A 6698-nucleotide genomic window follows, 5' to 3' on the forward strand; every position below is an offset into this window, starting at 1 on the left:
CCAGCTGATCCAGACAGAATTTGCTTCTCCTTCAAGAGTCTCTGAAGAGAAGATGACTCCACTTTTCAGGTATTCTTTGGGTCATTGCCTACCTTTCTGTTCCATCGCTCTCCTGAAACTTCTTAAAGTCACACTTACTTATAATTTCTGAAGATTATGATCATTTCCCAAACTTCAGTTGATGCCTTACTCCTCAAGGCTTTCAGGTTCTGTGGCATAATCTTCTGATTCTTCAAAGACTCAGATCTTTCATTCTTATTTTTCTACCTCTATTTTCTTATTAAATATGTCATCTACAGCCATGCATCCTCAGCTTTGCTCCTTTATCTTACACATTTCCTACACATTCTCTGCAAGTAATGTTACCCACTCTCAAGGTTTGAACTACCAATTTCAGTGCTACTGGTTCCTTTGATCTCTGGCCCTGCCTTCTCCTAGGCTCCAGACTCATGACTCTCTCTGTATGTTAGATATCTCTCTTTGTCAAGATGCCCCAAATTCAACCATTTTTCTCCTCTTTTATTGCCTTCTCTGTTCCTTGGCTGGGTTGGTAGAATTGAAATACCTTTCTCAACTCATCCTTCCTTTTACCCTTCACATCCAATTATCTCTGAGTTCTGCCAATTCCACTGTCTTAATAACTCTCAAATCTATCCCACCTCTCTTATCACATTGTTACTGACTCAGCCCAGAATTTCTTCATTATTTCTTTCTTGTACTGCAATAATTGTCTCATACTAGGTTTTTCTTGCTCCTCACCTACAGAGCTCTTTCTAATTAATCTTTCTCACTTCCTCCAGAGTGAAAAAGCTTCCTTCCTCTGACTGTAGTCACCTCAACATATTTCTCCTTGCACATTGACAAAAGGCAAGGAAGCTCTCCTGAGTTTACGACAATGTGAAAGGGATGGGGTGGTAAACAGCCCAAGAGAAATGAGGTTTTTCAGGCAACATTTCATTCTAACAACTATGGATAAATGATAATAAGGCAAAGGTTCAAAGTGAGTCTGGGTCAAGAACAGCTGCCAATTGTTTTTAAGGGGTCCTATCTTAGGCGTTAGCTAGTGATTCTTAAAATAAACCCCACTAATTGCCCATACCATACTTATGTTAGGTATGCCTTATATAAGTGAAACATCTTGCCCATTGACGTCTTTGACTTATACCTAAAAACGCTGCTCAGGATGGATTTCTCTCATTCCCAGTTTCTCCACCTTCAATTTCCTTTTTCTTTTCCCAAGCCTACCTCTTCTGAAAGGGAATCTGGAAACTATCCTATAGTTTTAATTCAATGACTAGGATAAGGAAAAAGGATTTAGTCTAGGAGTTGGTGAGAGATTCCAGAATCTGAACAGAGAGAAACCTCAAAAATCACCATTTTATGAGCCCAAGACAAGGATCAGAATTACTAAAAATATTCTTCATGATGTCAGTACCAAAGCTAAGTTCTATGAAACCAGTAAGCTGAGATCTTGGAGGACAAGAGCATTTACAGGATGAAAAGTCTGCAGCAATTGCTGGTAATTACTGTGCAACATTCTTTTGGGTGGGAGGTGTGTGTGTGTGGGGGGGGGAGCACAGGGCTGCCCAGGACCTGCATTTACATTTAAACATGTGGTGATGTGGGGTCAGCCTACAGTGTTTACATGACTCTGCAAGCACCTTCCCCCATACCCTTGTGATGTGGAAGAAGCCTAACCTAAAGGAGGATGCCCAGGGGCTCTCTTATCAACCATAATAAGTATGATGGCAATTCCAGGCGGAAGGCCTGGCAGCTCCCTGAAATGAAGAACTATCTTATGAAGAACTATCTTATTCAAATCTGTCTTATTCAAATCTGTGTTCCTAGGGTCTGTCCTATAGTCAGCCCTCTGAATATATTAATAGGTGAGTCCATCATTGGCAATGACCAATTCTATGTGTCTGCAATTAACAAATAACAATCGTCAGATACATATGAGCATATAGTTGAAATAAAGGACCAAATAAATGACCATATAGTTGAAATAAAGGACATGAGGATGCCATTGGTGTAGAATTGTCTAGAGTTACTGTTTTGGCATTGACTTGATTAGCAGGATCACAAATATTGCTTGACTGGATACATTTGGTAAATGGGAAAATTTCTAAATGTAATTGTCAAATACATGACCAAGGGAAGAGTAAGTAGGCAAACCTGAAATTCCATTACCTATTTGAACTATAAGAAACTTTCCATCTACTCAAGCCGCTAGATAATCAGAAATTTTAAATATATGCTCATTAAACCTTTCCATCTGGACAGATTTGGGACATGTTTAAAATAGCATCAGAGGAGTTCCTGTGGTGGCTCAGAGGTTAATGAATTGGACTAGGAACCATGAGGTTGCGGGGGTTCAATCCTTAGCCTCACTCATTGGGTTAAGGATTCGGCGTTGCTGTGAGCTGTGGTGTAGGTCACAGACACGGCTTGGATCTGGTGTTGCTGTGGCTCTGGTGTAGGCTGGAGACTACAGCTCCGTTTAGACCCCTAGCCTGGGAACCCCCATGTGCCGCCACTGCGGCCGTAGAAAAGACAAAAAGATAAATAAATAAATAAATAAATAAATAAATAAATAAAATAAAGTAACATCAGAGCCAGAAGAATTAGAAGCCTTATTAACAAATCCCAGTATCATTTCCACAAAAGTAAAGGAGAAGCACATTGCTTCCTTTGTATTCACATACTGAAACTAACAGACAATTCGTTAATGCTTTATTTTGCTTTTCTCAATGCCAACATGGCAACAGAAGTTCACCCATGAAAAGTGATATTTGAAGTTCCCTGATGGCAGCAGGTTAAGGATCCCACACTTTCACTGCAGTGGCTTGGGTTGTAGCTGGGGCGTGGGTTGGATCCCAGGCCCTTGGAATTTCCACATGCTGTGGGCATGGCCAAAAAAGAAAGAAAAGTGATATTAAGGGATAATCTTTAAAAATGCAGATTGATGAAGGACATTTATCTTTAGAGACTTAAAAATTGGGGAACTGAATTAATATTAGGTTTTTAACTAGATTCCAAGATCATGGGCTTTTTTTTTGTTTTTCTTTTTAGGGCTACACCTGAGGCATGTGGAAGTTCCTAGGATAGGGATCCAATCAGAGCAGTAGCTGAGGCCTATGCCACAGCAAGGGCAACAGTGGATCGGAGCTGCGTCTGTGACCTTACCCCACAGCTTGCAGCAACACCAGATCCCTAACCCACTGAACAAGGCCTGGGATCGACCCCGCATCCTCACTGACACTATGTCAGGTTCTTAACCGGCTGAGCCACAATGGGAGCTCCAGATCACTGGCATTTAGATACGTTTTCTCATTTGATCTTCATAAAACCTTTATAAGTATGTGTTAACAGTAGGGGGAAAAATGAGGAAAAATGAATGAAAATAGCAGCAACTTAATGCCAAGAACGTTATTAGGCATGTGGGTATCTATTATCTAAAGCTCATTTTGCTGATGAGGTATGCTGCTGAGATGATTGGTGGCTTGCTTGCAGAAATGCCACCCTAAGTGGTCAAGGGGAGAAGATGAAGCTTTTCTTACTTGATTTCAAGGCCTGAGCTGCTTTTATTATAAGCACCTACAGTCGCTAAGATAGGTGAAGAACTTTTGGAAACAAGTGAACTGAACTGCTTATCTATTTGCTTTTTAATCAGGTCTGTCGGCAGAGGTGTCTTCCAGCTCTTTTGTATTCATCCACAATGCCTAGCACTGGGTTCTGCCACACTTGACAATCAATAAATGCTTGCCGAATTGATGGATGATCTTTAGTGCACTGTTAAGGAATACTCATCAAACTCCAGGAACTGTTTGTTCCTGTGTGAATGAACAACTGGTTATGACGAACCTTTTAAAGAAAATTAAATTATTTTCCTCCAAAAGCACATATAGTTAAAATGCAAACTTTATTATTACTTGATATGTTTTTAAGTATATTGATCTGAAATCAGTTATATTGCTAGAAGAATGGGAATGGGGTTGTGAAAAAATTCCTTTATGAGACATGATAAGGAATAATAGCTATGTGATATGTAGATTTAAGTACTAATTCATAGAAATCCTTATAAAATATTGATTTACTGTCCTGTGCTTGAGTATAAAATAGAATATCCCTTAATAGATAACTTAAAATACATGCTATTCATCAACATACTCTAAATAATTATAACAATTTGGGCTTTGTCCTCTAGACATGAGGAAAGGTGATGACATTTATTGTATCTGTTCTTCATTAGGCAGTGGCTAGATGGTAAGTGTAGGCTCCCTAACATTGATATTCAAAATATATGAAATGTATGTCATTGTAATTGCATTCAATGGGAAAACTAAGTCAAGAAGGCTTAGTTAGTTGCCCAAATCACACATCTTACTTATTAAGGCCAGAGTTTAAACTTGGCTGTCTGATCTCAAAGTCCTTGTCTACTCTACTGATAGTATGCTAACCCCAAAAACTCAAGATACAACACAGACATCATGATGCAAATAGAGCCTCCATCCAAAAGGATCTGAGTAAAAGGGTAATGGATAATAAAATATTTACAATATCTGCAGGGTCAAGGCTAAGTGTATTTTTGGAGGAAAAAAATGACTGGAAGGAAACACACCACAATGTGAACAGTGGTTTCATTGCATTATATTCCATTTTGTTATTTTAGTAATGGAAAATTTTAAACTCATAATAAAGCAGGATGAGTTCATTGGAGGTAAAGCTTTGCATCAAATTAGAGGAGAATTCTGGGAGAGGATTCTTGGAGGCCATCATGTAGCCTAGGCAGGGGGAAGGAACTTTCCAAGCTACTGCTCTGAATGAACACAGACCAGACCAGTTACCACTAATCTGTGAAACTGCACTTTCATTTCAAACCAGCGTAAGAACAGTAGTATGGCTGGGTGATAACCTGAAGAAGAGAACAATGGGGAAGTTTTCTGTTTTTTACCTCCTATAGGCAGGCTGGTTAGCATACGGATGAGCTGATGAGGCAGGCAGTATGCTAGATGCTGGAGACAGAAAGGTGAAATCATGTAGAGAGGTCCAGTGGGCTGTGGGGCAGAGGGTTCTACTCACTGAGGGTCCTATGCCTTTATAGCTCCCCTAAGAAGGGGCACTGGAGTATCACTGTATCCATGTATCTTCTCCCCACAATGCTAAAGCTGTCTCTGGAGACTGTGGAGAGGAGAGTAGAGTGATAATGAGAGCAAATAGAATTTTGTGGGTTTTATTCTTCTTTTTGCATAGCTTTTATTCCTTCCTCCCTTCCTTCCTTCTTCCCTTCCTCCCAAATATGTTCATCCTTCATCTTTCTGACTTCACTTGGCATGAGAATCTCTAGTTGCATCCATGTTCCTGCAAATGCCATTATTTCATCCTTTTTTATGGCTGTATATATGTACCACATCTTTTTAATCCATTTGTCTGTCTTTGGACATTTAGGTTGCTTCCATATGTTGGCTATTGTGAGTTGTGCTGAAATGAACATACATGAGCCTATATCTTTTTGAAGTATAGTTTTGTCCAGGTATATGCCCAGAAATGGGATTGTTGGGTCATGTGGTAGTTCTATATTCAGTTTTCTGAGAGACCTCCATACTGTTTTCCATAGCAGTTGTACCAATTTACATTCCCACCAACAGTGAAGGAGGGTTCCCTTTTCTCCACACTCTCCCCTGCATTTATTTGTAGACTTATTAATGATGGCCATTCTGACTGATGTGAAGTGGTACCTCATTCTAGTTTTGATTTGCATTTCTCTAATAATTAGTGATGTTGAGCATCTTTTCATGTGCCGATTGGCTATCCATACGTCTTTGGAGAAATGTCTATTTAGCTCTTCTGTGCATTTTTTGATTGGGTTGCTTGTTTTCTGTTGTGTTGAGTTATATGAGTCGTTTTTATATTTTGGACATTGGGACCTTGTCAGTTGTAGCACTCACAAAGATTTTCTCACATTCCGTGATGTCTTTTTTTTTTTTTTAAATAGTTACCTTTGCTCTGCAAAAGCTTATGATATCATTTATATGTGGAATCTGAAATACAGCACAAATGAACATATATACAAAACAGAAACAGACATACAGACATGGAGAACAGACTCGTGGTTGCCATGGGGAGAGGAGAATAAATGGGATGGCTGGGGAATTTTGGGGTAAGTAGATTCGAACTATTACATTTAGAATGGATGAGCAATGAGGTCCTACTGTATAGCACAGGGAACTATATCCAATCTCTTGGGATAGAACGTGATGGAAGATAGTATGAGAAAAAGAATGTACATACATGTATGACTGGGTCACTACGTAGTAGAGCAGAAACTTACACAACACTGTAAATCAACTATAATTTAATAAAAAATAAAGTAAAAAACAAAAACAAAAATATATGCATGCTACAATAATTCCCTACTTGCCTCCATATGTACTGGCCAGACTTGGGGATGATATTGACCATGGCTTTCTTCAGCAATAACACCCAACTCATCCATTTTATTAAAAGAGAACAAAACTCAGGTTTTGTATTCCAGTTTTAATGTCACCAAAGGAAAGAAAACACCAGCATTGTAAGAATGCTGCTGGATCAAATGGCCTAGCCCTTAAAACACTATTCATGATTTAAGACAGAACATCTTAAATCTCGGCAAAATCATTTTTAGTTCCCAGTACAATGAACTTTTGTTCTCTCACCTC

This window comes from Sus scrofa, chromosome 15 (assembly GCF_000003025.6).
Source record: "Sus scrofa isolate TJ Tabasco breed Duroc chromosome 15, Sscrofa11.1, whole genome shotgun sequence".
Lineage (NCBI taxonomy): Eukaryota > Metazoa > Chordata > Mammalia > Artiodactyla > Suidae > Sus > Sus scrofa.